This window comes from Triticum dicoccoides, chromosome 3B (assembly GCF_002162155.2).
Source record: "Triticum dicoccoides isolate Atlit2015 ecotype Zavitan chromosome 3B, WEW_v2.0, whole genome shotgun sequence".
NCBI classification, from domain to species: domain Eukaryota; kingdom Viridiplantae; phylum Streptophyta; class Magnoliopsida; order Poales; family Poaceae; genus Triticum; species Triticum dicoccoides.
The window spans coordinates 836294828-836303961 of NC_041385.1; the positions used below are offsets into that span (position 1 = coordinate 836294828).

The 9134-nt window shown below is 42.5% G+C and overlaps 1 pseudogene; it reads right to left on the reverse strand.

Moving 5' to 3' along the window:
* Positions 1-2282: 2282 nt before the first annotated feature.
* LOC119280226 overlaps positions 2283-9134 on the reverse strand; it is a 136755-nt pseudogene continuing 129903 nt past the window's right edge.

Consider the following 9134-nt stretch of genomic DNA (forward strand, 5'->3'; position numbering starts at 1 on the left):
CTTTCGCTAAAAAGAAAAGAGAAAACAAGGGGTAGGTAGCTAGCAAAGTACATCAAATTACATTCAACTTCTAATTGTCAAAAAAATTAGAAATTACATGCATATTCCCGCAAAAACGATGTAGTTTCGACCTGTTTCAAACTTTAAAGATGTAGTAACTGTGTAACCTTTTTTTTTCTCAGAAAGATAATATCTGTGTATAAGCTGTTGATATTCGTGTAGGCCACTCTGCCCTAGCTACTTCTTGGGAGAACTGACATCTGAGGAGACATATCGCTTTGTGTACTGGTGGTAAGCTCTTAACCCTGATTCCGACTTGTAATATGCGGAAAGACCAGCCCCTGCTAATGCAAGCGCTGCGTAGGGAGCACATCTCCTGGCAGTCAATCAAAAAGAAGAAGAAGAAATTGTTTAGCTGAGAAAACGGAGAAGAACCAATCAAAGCAAATACAAGTAGTAGGAAGCAGAGTAGGTACCTGCAGGCGCGGAGGATTACTTGACCGGGCTTGATGCCAGGCCTCGAAAACAAATTGTACCACACCCCCGCCGCGCACAGACCCCCTGCTTTCACATCACAGCTTGGATCAACCACGTATGACGAACCCCGGGAAATCATTAGAGCATCTCTAAAAGTGAAAGGAAAGCTGTAAGGTAGTACGTACCGACGGCGGTGGGCTTGTGGTGCTCGACCCAATCCAGCGCCGACTCGAGCGCCGTCTTCCTCACCACCCCGTTCCTTCGGTCTTCCTCACGTTCGTTTAGTTCACAGAGGTACGCCCCGTAATCACCCAGCCCGTGCCGTTCGCTGCGCACCATCGCCGATCTCTCTCTCTCTCTTGTTAGATTGATTGATTGATTTTCTCGGCTGACAAGAGAGAGACGTCTTGTTTGATTGATTGATTTTCTCGGCTGAAAAGAGGTGTCATTTTATTGAGGGGGTGTGCTGAGAAGAGACGTCCTACTCGTCCAAGAACACCGGGAGGGAGAAACAACCAACACGACTGGCCGTCCGACTCGGACCGCCGTTCATGGCTGAACAAACTGGGCCGGAAACTCTGTTTGCCACTCTCTTCCGCCCGTCCAGCCCAGGCCCATATACCCATCAGTCAGCCCATCGCGAGTAAAAGAGGGCCATCGCCGAGTCTACTGTCGCCGGAGAGGGGCCGAAAAACAGAGCCGCGCTCCTGTTCCCCGCCGTCTGACGGTGACGGCTTGGACACCCGGAGCACTAACAGGATGCTCGGCGACCCTCGCGACGGCCAAGATTTCCGGGCAAAGTACGTCGACCCTTCGCCTCCATACCGGATCTGAGCCCACGAGGTACATACATCTCGTCCGATAGCAATTTCCAGTATGTTCGATGCCGCTAGTTCATCGATTTTGTGGTCGATTCATTTAGTTTCCGCCAATTTACTGAAGGGGAGGGAGGATGGTGTGGAGCACATTCAGAATTTGTTTCAGGTACAGAAATTAACCCCTGCAGCTAGTGTTAACCCAAAGAACTCCACTCAAGATTGCAATGGAGCTTTGTGTTCAATCTTTCTTGCCGTGAGGATTTTTACAGAGCGCATACAACTACTCGTCCAAAAGACTGAAGCAGAACAATCCCATATCAGTTTCACATTTGCGACCCAAACTGTGTTTTCCAGTTGACCAATTAACACGATGCAGCAAGTCAGCATAATTCAGACAATATGGGCATCTTTGGTCGGTGAAAACTGTTACAAAACCATAGCTCCTTTTCAATTTGGGGAGGGTAAGGGATGAGGGAGGCTAGATAAAGAGGCCATGAATCCGTGGGCATTGTGCTGACCAAGAATCGGCCAAAACTGGAGCAGGGAATAGGGAGGGGTGATGAGACTGCTAGGGAGACAGTGGCTATGATTATGGGAGATCAGCAAATGGACATCAGAGCTGCAAGATTCAGAAAATGGCGGGTGCAGGCACTGATGTGGCATTAGTGCCATAGGCAGGGAATCAGGACATATTATTGATGGCATGAAACGCAATCTAGTTGACACCGCAAATCTTAATCTGAGATGAACAGTGTATCACTCTTCTAATTGATTGCATGTATCAACACTAGGAATTGAGCAATTATTGCAGTTTCTTTATAAGCATCACAATCTGCTAGCAAATGTTACATAAACATGACAATGCACGAGTCATGATAGATGATAAAACATAAGTGTGAGAAGATAGGGTGACATCTTACAACTTATAGCTCCATCCGCTAATAGCATAATTGTACTGACAGTGAGTCTTGTGTCTTCGCTCCATTTTCACACAACCCAGAACCATTTGCGGATTTTACCCCATTTTATTAGAATACCTGCCGCGAATCCAACACCAAAGCCCACCCCAACAAAGAGAAACAAAATGACATCAACATGATCTTTGGGTATGCTTACTTGTGCCTCATTTGGGTTACTTGAACTGCCACATGGTTTGGATAAAGGTGGTCCACAGAGCCTTGCATTCCCTTCATATGAAGTGTTCTCAAATGTTGCAAACTGACGTGACTGTGGTATCCTTCCATCCAGCTTATTTCCAGACAAGTTCAGGGTGCTAAGAAATGTTAAATTTGTTAGCTCTTGTCGAATCTCTCCAGAAAGCTTGTTCCATGATAGGTCTAGCGATTCCAATTGACGCATCCGACCAATTTGTGGTGGAATCCTTCCTGTAAATGCATTATCCGATATGTTCAATATGTGTAGTGAAACTAGACTTCCAACTGATTCAGGAATGTTACCCTCCAATGCATTATTTGAGAAGTCAATTGCGGTTAAGGTAGTCAAGACTTCTTCAAAAGTCACATATTGACCTTTGTATGTGATTGCAACAGTATCATGGTAGTCTCCGTAATATATTTGATTGCCTAAGATATTGCCCGTCTCACTGAAATTTGCCATCATAGATGTGAACCTCCGAAACCATTGTGGATCCAAATTTCCAAAGAAATTGTTTGAGGCTATATCAATGATTTGTAACTTTGAGAAGTATTCCCTGTATTTTCTATCTCTTTTAGGATAAGTAAGCGAGCCATAGAATAGGTTGGATCCTAGAACGACGATACGAAGATCGGAAAGCCTGCCCAACCAAGATGGGAAAGTATCAACGATATGATTGTTTCCAATGTCTAGAACCTCCAAGGCAGCACAGTTGGAAAGAGACCTAGGCAGCTGCCTTTGAATTTTATTGCCATGTACATCAATTTTAGTGCTTACCAACACGGTAAGGCAATGTTCCCTCCAGGTGATTTTCCCTCAAATTTAATACACCCAAATTGCTCTCTTCTACCAGACAAGATGGTAGTATGCCACTGAAGTTGTTATATGACAGGTCAAGGACTTCGAGGTTGCTTAAGTCGCAAACTGAATGGGGTATATGCCCACTTATGTTATTTCGTGATAATTTGAGATAGCTAGTTTGGCGAAGGTAAGTAGTGAAGTTAGACATGACAGAAGAAAAATATGTTGTTTGAATAATCCAAGAATTGAGGGTAAGTGTTAGCTGTTGTCAAGAGGTTTGGCATTGGTATCTGGCCTTGCAGCATATTGGAACTTAGGTCAAGAGATTCCAAATAATTGTATGGGAGAACGTATGAAGTAAGTTGCATATCTTTGAATATGTTGTGTGAAAGATTTAGACTTGTAAGACTATCATCCCATCTCTGCCATAACCATTGGGGTATACTCCCATGTATTTTGTTGCTCGAAAGGTCTAACATTTCGATATGATTAACATGCATCAAGAATCTAAGAATTGTTGTCATGTTGCAAGACGCAAACCCTACTATCAAGAGTTTAGGGAGTAATGGTACCGTGGGTTTATTGCCTTCTCCATCCAAAATGGACAACTTCTTTTTCGAGAGACCCAAGTGACCAAGCTTTCTTAATTTCCAAAGTGAGCTCAGATGTACTAAACTTGTTAAGTTGTTTGAGCTAAGATCCAGTAACATCAGATTTTTTTTAATCCACCAAATTCTTTTATCAGTCCAGAAAGTTGGTTTGATGAAAGATCCAACCATAACATTGCTGGAGAAGCGAATAGAGATGTTGGAATCTCTCCTGAAGGAAAGTCAAAATGAATCTATGTTAAGATTGTAATGAGGACCAAACAATGCATTTTCTGTAGAATAAAAGTATGAATCCGAAGTAGAAATATTTCAAAGAACAAGATAACTTTGTTATAATATATTACGTAATGTACAACATTAAATGTTGGATAATCTTAAAAGGCCAAAAGCTGTAGCTAGTACCACTTGGACTTTGTTGTAGAAGAATTACATGGATGATATCCATACATGCCATATCATAGCAAACGGAAATAAGTTCAATTTTTGGTGAAGTTGTTTTATGGTCACGGCAAGCATCTACTAAATAGCTCAAGACCATCTAAAGTAGGAATTTTAGCACACTCGGTTCATCTGAGTTGCTTGGTAATGGTATTTTGTAATTAATTTTCAATTCCTGTGTCCTTGGACTTTGCTTGATAATTGTATTTTTTTTTACTTCATCTTGGAATAATTACCCTAATACCGGGTGTAGGCACACCCCACATGTGTTTCATACATTTTAAGTAGTATATATATCACATCAGAGGTTATTTACTCATAGTATGTAGTGTATAAAAATATTTAGATAGAATATACACAACTCCCTCGCTTCGGTATTAGATGATGCTCAAACAGATGTATCTACATGTATTTCAGTACTAGATACATCTATTTGAGCATCAACTAATTCCGGATGGAGGAAATACTTTTTAGGTAGTACGTATTCACAATAGTTTTTTAGCATACTCTTTTTATCACTGGCTTAGATGTAATTTCCCTTTCCAACTAATAGTAAATTTTGTTTATCATATGCATTCCTAGAAAGTGTTTTAAACAATAACATGCGCACATTTAAATAATTTAATCCATGATAGTTCGGTGCTATGTATTCTTTTTGGTAGGTATTGGATCCTTTGATGGTTCAATGTTTTGAGCTTAGCAATTCTAAAGTTGGTGATGACTGTCATTTGCTAGTAATATCACATCATAGTTCTTGGGAAAATGTCTAGGCCAGATGGTAGCTCAGCGCGCGACTATTCAGTTGTTGTCCATTGACGCAGATATGGGAAGCCTGACCGTGGTGTCAACCGGTGCCCCAACTCAGCGCCACAGCCGGCAGCGGCAGTTGCGACAATTAGATCCAGGAGGAGGCAGCATTGCAAGAGGAGGTGGAGGCGTTGAGGGAGGGGAGGGGCTCGAGGGGCGAAGGAAGAGAACGAGGCAGGGATAGGAGAGAAGGAAGGCGGCCAAATTGCGATTCAGCATGAATAGTTGACCCCTAATCACTTGCAGCATCGCGAGGGCGCCGCTCGAGGTCGCTTCCCGCACCACCACCTCAGCCCTTGGGGGCGGGTCCTGCTCTGTCCCAGGTCCTGTGATGCCGCGCGGAGTCATGGTGGCTCTGCGACCAATCCCTGGTTGCCGGATCGTGGGACATGGCTATGGTACCACTTGTAGCCAACAACGGCAACAAACAAGTTCAAAGACAAAGGTTTTGCGCATCTAAAACTGACTTGCTGATTTTAAGCTCTTTCTCTTCTTTTATTCCTTGACTTAAGCAAATTAAGTTGTGGTGCCCGCCTTCCTAACAGATCATGCCATCCAACGGCAAAGCGCACACGCACCACAGCCTACAAACTGGACGCCTGGCATTTGCTCACAGAAAAATGGGAAAACACTAAGTACCAGAAAATGCTGCCATGGCACGCTAAAACAACTACACGCCTAATGTGCTCATTTAGCTAATTGGCGGCTAGATTATGCAAACAGTGAATACTTTAGTTCTGAATTGAAACTTACCTCTAAGGTTATTTTCCGACAGATCCACATATATCAACTGAGTCAAATTGGTAATTACACTTGGTATTTTTCCAGAAAACCTGCAACCCGCTAAGGTTAATAACATCAACTCGCTGAGATGTCCAATATCTGTTGGTATTCGACCTGATAAACTGTTCTCAGAGATTTCCATGAATCTTAGTTTAGTGAGATTGGCGATTGAAGATGGCACTGCCCCGGAGAAGGTACAAGCAGAGATTGTCAAGGAAGTCAACTTGTTGAGGTTGCCAATTGATGGTGGTATTTGTCCAGTGAATCCAAATCTTATTTCCAAACTTTTCAAGTTGGTGAGGTGGCCAATCATGGTGGGAATTATATTGGATGAAGAGCAATTGTAGAGTTGTAAACTTGCCAAGTTCTTGAGGCTACTAATACATGAGAAAAATGGCCCTAACTCCCAAGAAAAATGTGAGAGTCCTAAGCTTGTCAAATTCTTAAGGCTACTAATCCACAAGAAAAATGGCCTTAACTCCCCAGAAAATTGTGCGAAAGAGAGCTGCAAGTTTTGCAAAGAGTTGAGCTTGTTGAACAATAAATCCGTATGCTCCACAAAAATTTACCTTCCATCAAAACCTAGCTCCCTCAGAGACAGGATGTTGCTAAATTAACTCATCTTGATACCAGAAAAATTAGTAGACTGTAGATTCAATGTCTCAAAAGAAGACCCATTTGGAAATTCTGGTAAATGCCCCGAGAGTTGATTGTTATCTGACACATCAAGCACTCTTATATTCTTGAGTTGTAATATTGTAGAGATTTCAACAACTCCCTCCATTCCTAAATATTTATCTTTCTAGAGATTTCAACAAGTGACTACATACGGAGCAAAATGAGTGAATCTACACTTCAAAATATGTCTATAGACACCCGTATGTGGTAGCCCATTGGAAATGCATAAAAAGACAAATATTTAGGAACAGAGGGAGTATATGCCTAATGTGCTTATTTAGCTAATTGACGGTCGGCTAGATTATGGTAACAGTGAATACTTGAGTTATGAATTGAATCTTACCTCTAAGGTTATTATCCGACAGATCCACAGATATCAACTGAGTCAAATTGGTAATTACACTTCGTATTTTTCCAGAAAACCTGCAGCCTGCTAAGTTTAATAACATCAACTGGCTGAGATGTCCAATATCTGTTGGTATTCGACCTGATAAACCACTCTCAGAGATTTCCAAGAATATTAGTTTAGTGAGGTTGCCGATTGAAGATGGCACTGGCCCAGAGAAGCCACAATCAGATATTGTCAAGGAAGTCAACTTGTTCAGGTTGCCAATTGATGGTGGTATTTGCCCAGTGAGTCCCGATCTTATTACCAAAGTTCTCAAGTTGGTGAGGTTGCTAATCATGGTGGGAATTATCTTCGATGAAGAGTAATCAGAGAGTTGTAAGCTTGCCAAGTTCTTGAGGCTACTAATACATGAGAAAAATAGCCCTAACTCCCAGGAAAATTGTGAGATTCCTAAGGTTGTCAAGTTCTTAAGGCTACTAATCCACAAGAAAAATGGCCTTTAACTCCCCTGAAAATTGTGCAAAAGAGAGATGCAAGTTTTGCAAACAGTTGGGCTTGTTGAACAATAAATCTGTATGCTCCACAAAAATTGACCTACCATCAAAACCTAGCTCCCTCAGAGACTGGATGTTGCTAAATGGGCTCATCGAGAAATTAGTAGACCGTAGATTCAAAGTCTCGAGAGAAGACCCATTTGCAAATTCTGTTAAATGTCCCGAGAGTTGACTGTTGCTTGACACATCAAGCACTCTTATGTTCTTGAGTTGAAAGATTCTCCCCGGAAACCAACCACTGAAGCTGTTAGAGCTAAGTCGAAGAACATTTAAGTCGAGAAAGTCCGCAAAGAATTCAGGAACCACTCCAGAAATATAATTACTGTTGAGGTTGATCGTTGTAAGGGATCGGAGACTAGACAGGGAGCAGTCAATTGTACCTCGGAGCTGGCAATATGGCATGCTAAGAACCTTGAGATGGGGGACAGCTTTGCCTAGACCACAACACCACTCTTCTCCGCTTCCAGATATATCCACCCCGTCAAGATAGAGTTCCCTTAGATTGGTAAGGTTTGCTAATAATGCCTCAAAGCTGGGGTCTCTTAGCCCCAGATTGTAATTGGACGACAGATCCAATGATATGAGGCTCGTGAGCTTGCCGATGGCGATCGGAATCTGGCCATAGAAGCCTGAGTTACAAAGGTTGAGGTGAGTGAGCTTGGATAGCTTCTCAAAGCCAGCTGCCGGAATGCGAGATCCAGCAAAGTCGTTCTTGCTGAGATTGAGGTAGCGTAGGGAGGTGAGGTTGAAGAGCGCTGCATGGCAGCCGTAGCTGTAGAGACCACGACCACCGAGGTCAAGTACAGTGACATGACCATCATCACAGCCGACACCCTCCCAGTGGCAGCAGTCAGTACCATGTTGCCACGAAAGATAGTGTGGTGGTGGAGTAGTCGAAGATGAAGGATTGCTTTAGCTGGAGAAGTGCTGCAGCCTGATCCGGATGACAGTAAGAAGCAGCTGATGGGTTGCCATGGCCATGGGAAGTAAACGTGGCTAGTGAGTAGAGTTGTATCAGTATGACACTACTAGGGAAAACTTTATACACAGAATCTACTGCTAATTAGCAGTAGCAAGATTCAGTAAAGAGCGCTAATAATATCTAAGTAGCAGTAGCGCTCTAGGTGAAATGAGCGCTACTACTATAACTGCCACGGTGTTGCCTCCAGGCTAGATATAGTAGTAGCGCCCTTCCAAGGGACGCGCTACTGCTAAAGTACTTAGTAGCAGCGTTTTTCATCAAAACTCGCTACTTGTAAGTATCACCACAACTAATTAAGTTTAGTCTCATACTGCTAAGCGAACAAGGTGTTTACCACCTTAAATATGTTACTTCTCAACCTATCTCGAGCACTTGGTCTTCATTGAACTATATGTCTATGATTTGTGGCTGCATATTGAATCCTCGCCTATACCTATACAGGTATAGTGAGGATTCATGTTGACTATTTAGATTCTACACAAAAAGATCAATGATGACCAATGTATATTTTTGATGTTTTTACATTGCTTAGACTTAGAGCGTATTTTCAGGACAAAGCATTACTGATATTGGGATAAACAAAAGAAATAACTGCTTTCACTAGCAGTAGCGTTTTTCACCAAAACGCGCTATAGATAAGTTAGCTATATCGCGTTTTCCTTATGAGCGCTACTGCTAGTTCGA